At 46.5% G+C, this 10,869-nt stretch overlaps 1 long non-coding RNA gene across 1 annotated transcript; it reads right to left on the bottom strand.

Annotated features, from left to right (window-relative positions):
• Positions 1–235: 235 nt before the first annotated feature.
• Positions 236–5,440, bottom strand: LOC142818869 (uncharacterized). The gene is made up of 2 exons (XR_012896568.1): positions 5,030–5,440; positions 236–3,101 (listed from the first exon to the last, which is right to left on the bottom strand). It is a non-coding gene; the product is annotated as an uncharacterized LOC142818869 (long non-coding RNA).
• Positions 5,441–10,869: the final 5,429 nt, after the last annotated feature.

Raw genomic sequence — 10,869 nt, 5'->3', positions numbered from 1 at the left:
CCATATATGGCTTTGTTTGTCACATGCCCGCACCTCTCCAGTCCACATGCCGAGCTCACCCCCCTCCCCTTGGCCTCCCCTAGGCTGTTGCTAGGGTGGTGAGCCACAGCATGCCTCTCCATGCATACCCTTCAGCTCCCCCATTTGGTTTTGGGGCTAAGAACAATTCTTAGACCCCACTAACACCACTTCCTTGTATTTATTAGGAGCTATAATTGACCTTATCAACACTTAATTAACTGCAGTTTTGGTAACAGAATTAAACAATACATTCAACCTTTAATACATAATGGTATGTACACTAAAAGTAAGTCCCCATATCCATTGCGAAAACACAACTGAAATCCATCCCCAGGGAATCTCTGTTCCCACAATAGCAAACTCTTCTATCCACGGAATCACTGTAATTGCCTTACCACTTCTTTCATAATATCTTCCACAATAGGAAGTACGAGATGTTCAAGCCAGGCTTACTTTCCAAAGCTAAACACCCAAATCCACACCAGGTAGTGGAGTCTTTCTTCACTGTTATATCTTCCATTAAATTAAACATTACATGCACCATTAAGTCAGGTCCCAACATTTGAGATAGGGCTTGTCCTGACTCCATGTTTCTTATATGCAAAACCCATCCTCCCAGGATGGAACATTGGTCCCATGGGAAAGCTATATAGTTATCTCCAGCCATTATTACACACTCAGCTACACAGGTGTCTATGACATGAGAATGGGAGTGGGTGGAAGGACTGAGCCTCCAATCCAGGAGACCAACCCACAGGAATTAACACCTCTCCAAAATGCCCATTATCAATAGAGACCACTCCCCTGCCATCATGCAAGGTGAAGACATTCAGTCTTTGAGAACTGCGGCTCTCACCCAACAGGGCACCTGTGACACGAGCAAGTCTCCTATCAGGGCTACAACTTTCATGTTAACACCATGCCAGTATGATAACACCATTCCAGACCAATGCTTGCTCAGACATTTTAGTAGTTTTTAATAGATGGCTGAGTACAACAGTGAGGACCTAACCAACTATGTTGCTGAGTTAAGGTGATATCTAATTAATTAGACATGAGCCCTATTCTCACCACAATAAACTGTCATCCCTGCTACTAACAAATTTTCAACCCAGTCCCTCTTATGAGATTTGATAGCTTGAGTAATGGCATTTACAACTGATCCAGTGGCTCCTCCCCAGGTGACTACATCAATAAAACACTTAACAATACTGAGAATGGCCCTCAAGGCGTCCATAGGGTAAACAGAGATTATTGTGTCCTATGTTGAGTGTCACCCTTGTATACTTTTACTCGTGACAGGTGCACCCAAACTGGAATTCCAGTGACCTGGGCCGCTGAAGGAGTTACCAGGAGAACTATGTGAGGTCCAGTCCAGGCTGGTTCAAAGGTTCGTTTTCTATAGGCTTTCACCAGTACCTGATCACCGGGCTGCACCTCACATGTGTCTTCTTCGCTAGCCTTTGGGTCTGGTTCAGTTCGGGGGTCCTGTGAGACACACTGAGATAACAATTTGCAATATTCAGCAAGCTGGTCACCCATGACATACAATTCCCCCGCTCCAATGCACAGATTTCCTGGCGTCCTCATCGCCCGCCCTGTCAGCATTTCAAAAGGAGATAAGGAATGTGGATTAGTAGGACTGGATCTCATAGACATGAGAACCACTGGTAAATTGGTGACCCAGTCTTTCCCTGTAGCAGAAAACATCTGTTTGGTTAGTTTGTTTTTAATGGTTTGGTTAGCTCTTTCTACTAATCCCGAACTCTGGGGATGGTAGGGACAGTGGAATTTCTGTTTGATCCCCAGTGACATGCATACTGTTTTCATCACCTTCCCTGAGATACCTTGGTCGCTATCAATGAAGCATGGAAATCCCCATCGGGGAATTATTTCGGTCATCAATATTTTAGCTACATCAGATGCAGTGGCCTTGGCCACTGGGAAAGCTTCTACCCACTTAGTAAAGTGATCCATGATCACCAGAACATATTCTTTCCCTCTGCACCTTGACAGAGGTCCAATGAAATCTATTTGTAACTGTGTGAAGGGCTGTGTTGGTCTTGGCTGATGTTGCATTTTCATTTTCACTGTGGGAGCAGAATTACATTGAGCACATGTTACACACCTCCTCACATAATCATGCACATTTGCATTAAGCTGAGGATGCCACCAGGTGTCCGACATCCGGTGGATCGCCCTCCGTGCTCCATCATGTCCCAACATGTGATATATTTGTATCATAGTTCCCATCAGCACATTTGGTAACACTAATGTGTTTCCTGGGCCTCTCCAAGTGTTATCATCACACAGTTTTCCCCCATTATCCATCCATAACCACTTTTCTGCCCTTGGTGCAGAGTGTTGGATGTCCTGTAATTCAAAAAAGTTTGGGGTTTTTATGAGAGGCTGTGTTGCAGCAATCAATTGCATCTCTTTACCTTCCACTGCTACTCGTTTAGCTAGTTCGTCTGCCCTTCGGTTCCCCTTACTATGAGGGTCTGTCCCTTTTGTGTGGGCCCTCACTTTTATCACTGCTAATTCAGTAGGTTTCTGCATGGCTTCATGAAGTTTCTCCACTATTCCCCCATTTTGTATTGGGGATCCTGTACTCGTCAGGAATCCCCGATTTACCCACAAGTTAACATAATCATGTACAACCCCAAATGCATATCTAGAATCAGTATATATGTTTACAGCATGACCTTTCGCAGCTTCACATGCTGCAACTAATGCCTGCAGTTCTGCTACTTGTGCAGATGCCCCAGGCAAACTGCCGTGTGCCACCAGCTGTCCATCTTGAGTACACACGGCCCATCCTGTGTGTCGCTTGCCATCCACATAGAAGGAAGAACCATCCACATATAGGCAAGGGGCACCAGGTAGTTCAGTTTCTTTTACCAATGGAACGTCCATGGGCTCTTCCTCAAGGCAACAATGATGTGGGTGTCCCTCATCTGGGGTAGGCATGAGGGTAGCAGGGTTTAACGATGACGCTCTTTGCAGATGTACCGAAGGCATTAGCAAGCTCATTTCCCATCGAGTCCATCTTGCCACATGGACTGCTGAGGATTTCTTCCCTGATAAAATAGCAAGGACAGCGTGAGGTACAACAATATTTACATCCTGTGAACCAATAAGTGGTGTGGCCTGATTTAGGGCCATAGAAGCTCCTTCCACTGCCTGAAGGCATGGTGGCATTGCTTGAGCGACAGCATCTAGTTTAGAAGAGTAGTATGCTACTGGGCGCTGTTTATCCCCATGTTTTTGCGTTAACACTGCTGCCATATGTCCCTCACTGACATGCGTGTACAATGTAAAAGGCATTAATGGATTAGGAAGTCCCAACCCTGGGGCAGTACTTAGCCTTTGTTTCAATGTGGTAAATGCCTGTTCACAGTCAAGTGTCCATTCAATTGCCTCATGTGGTCCACCAGCACCCTTCAGGAGATTATTAAGAGGCTGGACAATCCTTGAATAATTGGGGATTTGAGTTCGGCAGAAATTGAATAGCCCCAACACTTTCCTAACTCCCCTGACCGTTGTTGGTCGTGGGCATGCATTAATAGCCTCAGTGCGGTCAACAGTTAAACGCTTGTACCCTTTGGATATTAGGTACCCCAGATATGATACTTCCCCCTTTGCAATCTGAGCCTTTCTAGCATTACATTTTACCCCACTGTCTGCCAAGTGCTGCAGGATCACTTCTAAGTCTTTCATATGCGTTTGGCGATCTGGTGAGGAGATAAGAAGATCATCAACATACTGTACAACACAAGAAGCCATGTCTGGCAGCTTTGCCAGCACATCAGCTAATGCTCTATGAAACAAAGTAGGTGAGTTATGAAAACCCTGGCTTAGGCGAGTAAAAGTATATTGCTGCCCTTTAACAGTAAATGCAAACCAAAATTGACTGTCAGGGTGCACAGGACATTTTGCTTTTATCATGGTGAAAACATCAAAAGCATGCAGGCCTCCCACTACCATACACTCCTGCACCTTTTCCCAGAAGGGTAGGTTTGGGTTATTAAGCTGCAAAGATGGCAATTCTTTTAACATGCTCTGCAAGTCAGATGGACTCATAGGAGTGTGCTCTAGGCGACTAACAGTAGCAGGGTCCCCTTCCCCTTGATTAGGATTAGGGACAGTGTGCACTCTCACTGGAGCCGTAAAACCAGACTGATATCCCCACATTGCACATGTAGGGTCCAAAGGTGCTGAGGGACAAGATCTCTCTTCCTGCAAGGCTGTTTCTTTATAGTTTTTTGCTTCTGTTTGCAGTTTTTCTACCTCTGCTTCTAACTCTCCTACCCTTCCTTTTAGCATATCACACTTTCTAACCAGCTGTTCATACTCAACAATTAAACACATGCCAGCCAATTTGTCCTTTGATAAATATTGTGGTTTATGCACAAAATCAGTATTGCCCACTTGTAATGGGGGTTGGTCATCCTTCTTTCTTTCAGTCACACAGCCAAGATATCTCAACAAGAAAACTAATAAACTTACTGCTACAATAGTTATAAAAGCACTAATTAAACACTCTTCATATTGTGGATCACTAAATCCCTTCATCTTTCCCTTTTTTTTTAAACCTAAATAGCCTCCAATCTCAAAATCTTTAAATACAATACTGTTTACAAACTAATAACAATTTCCAATTAGGAGATCTGGGCCAGCCAACACATTAACTAGAGGTACTTATGGCTATACCTGCCCCTACACTAACTGTTGGTCCTTATGGCCTCTTTGATTTCCCACTTCAACAACACTTAGTCAGAGGAACTTACAGCTTAACCCGCCCCCACACTAAGTACAGTGTCTTAAGACTGCAACCAAAATGTTACAAAACTGCAACAAACCCCTTAAATTCTCCAACACCCAGTTTCACTTACTACAAAAGGTGTGAGAGTCACCAGTCAGGTCAGGGACACACAACCAAATGAAAAATGAACAAAATCACCCTCTAACTTGATTGTAGGTCTTGATCCTGAAGGATATTTCTCACCCTGCTCGCTGCGCCAAGAAACTGTTGGGATTTTGTGGTTCCCAGAGACTCAGGTGTTGGGCAGAATCAAGGGTCTTCAATTCAATTCAATTCAATTCAATTCAATTCAATTCAATTCAATTCAATTCAATTCAATACTTTATTCAATGTGCACAAAGGGAGAGCCCCTGGTACTAAAATCAGCCAGAGCCCCTCGAGCAAGGAGCCCCTCCCCTTGCTGTTTTATAGCACATGGCAGTTACAGGTTACATAACACAAACTTCTAAACCAATCAGATTCAACCTTTCCATATATGGCTTTGTTTGTCACATGCCCGCACCTCTCCAGTCCACATGCCGAGCTCACCCCCCTCCCCTTGGCCTCCCCCAGGCTGTTGCTAGGGTGGTGAGCCACAGCATGCCTCTCCATGCATACCCTTCAACACCTAACATAAACTGTTAACTTAGCAAAAGCCTAACATAAATTGTAGCTGAGAGAGCCAGAATCAAGGGAAAGTGGGGAAACCAGGGTGTGCGTCGAGTCAGCTAGACTCCAACATGGGGGTCGTGTCTGGCTGGTTATGTTTCCACCCTTTTGTCAATAATTTGATCATAATAATGATCATCGGACAGTTGAACCCTAGAACAGCTGATGGAGTTTGGTGACCCATTGAATCAACAATCTGCTATAACAGTATAAATATAGAAATACAATGAAAGATATATCAATAATAATTAATAAAACAACACTGGGGTGCATGAAGACCTTTAGAATTTCTGAGGCTTCAGGAAATCAGTCCTTGAAAATGTCCCACCAATGGTTTTTGGTAAGTAGACTACTTCATTGCCCAGTTGTTCAATCTGGCAATTTTTAGCTAAAACATGAATTTAGGTGGTTACTGTAACTGTGCTACTAGTTGGGCCCATTGGGCCATGTAGGAACTTTTGTTTAATAGTTTGTTCCAAGTGGAACAGCTCTGCAGAAGAGGTACAGGAGCCAAAACTTCAGTGGTTTGGGGGTAAGGGCGGCACCCAGGCACTATGATGAGTACCTTTAACCAGAACACCAGACACTTTGTGAGTACATTGAGTATCACAATCAGTAAAGTTACATTCGTGGTCTGGGGGGCAACTAGTAACAAAAAACATTTTTTCATGAAGTAGTTACACACATAGAGGAAGGCCCTGTGTTAAGGACAGATACCCTATTTTGCAATGGGAGGAAAACACGGAGACCCTTTGTCTTGGGGTCCAGCTCAGAGAAGTAAGCATCTTGGCGCACTAAGCTAGGCAGGCAGATCCAAGAACCCAACTTAACCTGCAAGTAGTGAACAGCAGGGATGAAGCGTCCCAAAGCCGGAGTTCAGTGGGATTGGGTTGTTAGCATCTAGACTGGCGCTTTTACCAGCAAAGCTCCGAGCCGGAAAAAAGCGGCAGCTATGTTTATGCAAATGAAGCTGGGGGATTTAAATCCCCGCTTTATTTGCCATTGCAATGTGTCTAATTTGCATCCCTTTTACGGAAAAGGGATGCAGTCTAGACACAGCCTAGGTGTTTCCCAGTTACCATTCTAGCAGGAACAAAAGGTTTTCTCTTCCCAAAAAAGAATCATATACATTGTTACAGGATTACTTATTAACATTGTATTTATTCCAGTGTTAAACAGTAACATTAGCATCAAATCTTTTACAAGTGTGTACCTATACAGTCTTATTACTTAGAACCACTTTAAGGCTCAGTGTTCTGGCATTCACACACAGACCCCAACACACACACACACACACACACACACCATCACCACCACCTTCCCTCTGCACGCGCACATACACACTTTTTTTTCCTTTTACTCTAAACCACAAAAACAAGCAATCCAGAATTTTTTCCTCATTTTCTTGGTTTTGGCTGCGCCAAGTACCAGCCATAACTTGGTCTATAACAAGATATTGAACCTTATATAGCATTGAGGTACCTTAAGGGTTAAATGCTAAATACTAAAAGCCAAGCAACACTAGTTACCTGTGTCTGGCAAAAAGGTGTCTCATCAGTTTTGCAACTTTGAATGAAATGGCATTATAAAAAAGAAGACAAAACCAATTCAATTGAAGCCTACAAAACAGATTCAAACCCTACAAAATAGGAATGTTGGTTAGGTCCTTAAAAACCTCTCATATTTGCACTATATATATATATATACACACACACACACACACACACACACACACAAAGGTGCGTACATACATAGATTCTCTTTTACATACCATCTCTTACACTAATTATTTTTACTCAGCTGTGCATAGATTGCATTTCCTTTATACACTTGGGCAGTTAACTTTCAATAGAAACTGCTTATACTGTTTTAGCAAATGTAACTGAAGTGTCCATAGTCAAATGTTTAAATCAGATTGTCTCGTTGCCTAGATTATTTACAAACATTCCTTAGAAAAAGGGCCCATTTTTCCCTCAGGCTGCAAAGAAACCAAGAGTTATTTTCCTATAATACTTTTCTTTTAGCATTTTTACAACAATTTACCTCCTCAGTTTCCTTCAGACTCTGCAGTTAACTTTTTACTCTTTTTTTCCCTTAGCTAACTTGCTCACCCTTCAAAATATCACTTTTACTGAGAATCTAAATTTCATTCCATTCCTTACCCTCCCAAAATCGCTTTGGGACACCAGGGACCATGCCTAAATTCTGCAGCCATGCCAAGAGGGGTGAGGAGTGGTTCACCACACCCCACTCCCATTTATCTGCCTCTACTCGTTCATCTTTACCTTTCCTGAACAGGAGCTGGTGCACCCAATTTCTCCCTCCTTCCCTTGGTTCTGGCACTACCTGGGGACTTGGCAGAAATACAAGGGAGTCAGATACAAGGGAAACACTGCGGTAGCCAGAAATACAAGGGAGTCCAAGCACTATCTGAAACTGCTAAGACTAAGAGCAAGACACCCGCCCTGCATCTAATGCTGTTGCCTTTCCCTTTACCATATTTAAATCCCAGGCTTCATTTGCAAGTTCGAATGCCACATTAGCCACCCTAGTTCGAACTAGGGTGGCAGTGTAGACATATCCTCAGAGGAGAGAAGAGGGCATTGTGGGGATTTGCCCTGTGGATGCTACACACTTTTTTGTGTATCACCTACAGGGCACAGACGCCGGTAGTCACCCACCCTGGGGGTCCCAGATGAAGAGACGGAGAAGGACGCCAGTGAACACCATGACCACACTCACTTTGGAGCCAGTAACCCACAGCCAGTCTCCCAGGCATCCTCCAAGGCTGGAGAAGGATCATCGGGTGAGTGCTCTTAGTTTTCTCACATAAAGGAGGGGAGGGGGCAGTCACTGAGGGGCTGTGGTGTGATCATCACTCAGCCTTCTCAGCCTGGTCCTCGTGCTGAAATCCGTGCATGTAATGCATGTGCAGCACCAGTTTGCACCACACAGCCCCAAGAGGTAGCCCCAGAGCACCCCGGGCTCCTGCTCACAGGCTCTGGGGAGGCCGCCCGCACTTCTGACCCCCACGGGAGGATGCCCTCCCACTACAAGCCACTGCTGGAAGGAGGCTGGGGACAAGGACACACTCACGCATGCACACAGATTCTGGAGTGCCACACACAACACATGGGCATGTCTGCACAGTCAAGGCAGCATCCGCTCCCCGGGACAGCGCTGCAAGGTGCAGGTGTGTGCGCGGCACCAATGGAAGCCCAGGCTGCTCAAGCCCCGACTCCCAGTGTGGCCAGACACTGGCATTGCCTGCTTGTCTGGGGGACATGGGGGAGGCAGGAAACATGGTTCACTGCAGACCTCTGGGCCCCTGTAAGGCAGGGCCACTGTCCAGGCCACACATGGCCTTACCCCCAGGACATCACCATTCTCTGACTCAAGAACTGTTGCTCTCAGCTCACAGATGAGGGCAAGGCCTTAGTGACAATGTCTCCAGGGATCATTGTCCACCTCTATTCTCCCCAGCTGCCATCCCCATGACTGTGGGATGATCAACACCACCCAAGCCAGCTGCCCGACCCCAGGTGAGCCACAGACACTGGAGGGTCCAGGAGGACCTCATGAGGAAGCACAACTCCATCCTGTGGTACATGCAGCAGACGCTGGCCCAGAAGGTCCAGGACGACACGGTGGTGGGACCAGATGTAGTGTGAGCTGCTGCAGAAGGGACACAACATGTGTGCTATTGTCTGGGAGCTGCTGACCTACCTTGCACCAGTCTCAGTCCCTGCTCCTGCCTGTAGCAGAGAGAGCCTCGGGGGGCTTCGTGACCCTACGCCATCTCTACTTCTGTCCCCCTTTTAGTCCTGCTTATGGTCCCTCTCACAGTCCCTCTTATAGGCCCCCTTTCGGGTTTTTGCCGCCTTCTCTGGGAATGGCTCCAGTCTCTTCCGCACCTCCGGTGACCATTTGGCTCCCGGGTCGCACGTCCCGCTGGGACCCTCGCAGGCAGCCAACAGTCAGCTCCCCTCCCGGGACTACGGCTGATCTGTCTGCTGTGGCATTCAGTGCTCCGTCGGCCCAGCCCGGCTTCTCTCCTCCTGTGGGGGTTAAGAGCACAGCCACCTCCTGCTCTCCCCCTATTCCTGGCCTCCACGCTCCCTCTTGTATTCCCCGTGTGGCACCACTGCGTGCTCCAGCATAGGGGCCGACCAGACGTCCCAGGGTCCTAAAGCCCGTGGAGCTGGGCTTGTGCACTTCCATGCCTGAGCAATTGTCCCAGCACTCGCCACTCAGCACGTCGGCTGTGTCGGCGCCTGGACATCTGGCTGCTGTTCCCCGTCACACACCTCCCCCTTTTGGATCCTGCTAGTCTCTGCTTCCCCTGTCCACTCTGCACATAGAGACAGGAAGTCGGTGTTCACACGGGCCCGCCCTGCTCTGTGCACTATTTGAAACTTATATTGCTGCAAAAATAAATACCACCTCATTATACGGGGATTAGCCTCCCTCATGTTGTGCATCCATTTCAGCAGTGCATGGTCCATCATCAAGAGAAAGGGGTTACCCAAAAGATAGTATCGGAGGGATTCAACTACCCACTTAATTGCTAGCGCTTCTTTCTCTATAGTAGAGTATAGCTGTTCTCGCGGCAGCAGCTTATGGCTTATATATAGGATGGGGCTCTCCTTGCCTTCTTGGTCTTGGGATAATACGGCTTCTATTCCTACATTCGAGGCATCCATTTGCACTACAAATGTTTTAGAAAAGTCCAGTTGCGTCAGTAATGGCGCCCTCGTGAGCCGCTGTTTTAACTGCTAGAAGGCCCTCTCACAGTTCTCTGTCCACTGTATCCTCTGTGGGTACCCACTCTTCGTCAACGGGGCCGCTCCATCGCAAAGTGTGGTATGAACCTACGATAGTAGCTGGCCAAACCCAGGAATTGTCGTACTTGCTTTTTGGTGCTCAGTGTCCGGTGATTTTGCACAGCATCCACCTTGTTTACTTGTGGTTTCAGTTGACTTCTCCCCACAGTGTACCCAGGTACATTACTTCTGATCTTCCGAAGGCGCACTTGCTCGGGTTAGCTGTCAAATATGCTTTATTGAGGGTTTCCAGTATGTCCCGAATATGTCGTAGATGGTCCTCCCAGTATACACTGTAGACGATACTATCATCAATGTATGCCGCGGCATACATCTGGTGATCACGCAAGATTTTGTCCATTAACTGCTGAAATGTCACCGCAGCCCTATTTAATCTGAACAGCATTGCTAAAAAGTGGCATAGCTCAAAAGGGGTGGCAAAGGCTGTTTTCTCTTGAGAGGCGGGTGTAAGGGGGATTTACCAGTAGCCCTTTGTGAGATCGATCATGGATAAGTACTGCACCTTCCCCAGCCTTTCCAGGAGTTCTTCTA

This window comes from Pelodiscus sinensis, chromosome 18 (assembly GCF_049634645.1).
Source record: "Pelodiscus sinensis isolate JC-2024 chromosome 18, ASM4963464v1, whole genome shotgun sequence".
NCBI classification, from domain to species: Eukaryota; Metazoa; Chordata; order Testudines; family Trionychidae; genus Pelodiscus; species Pelodiscus sinensis.
This window is presented reverse-complemented; position numbering and strand designations above follow the sequence as displayed.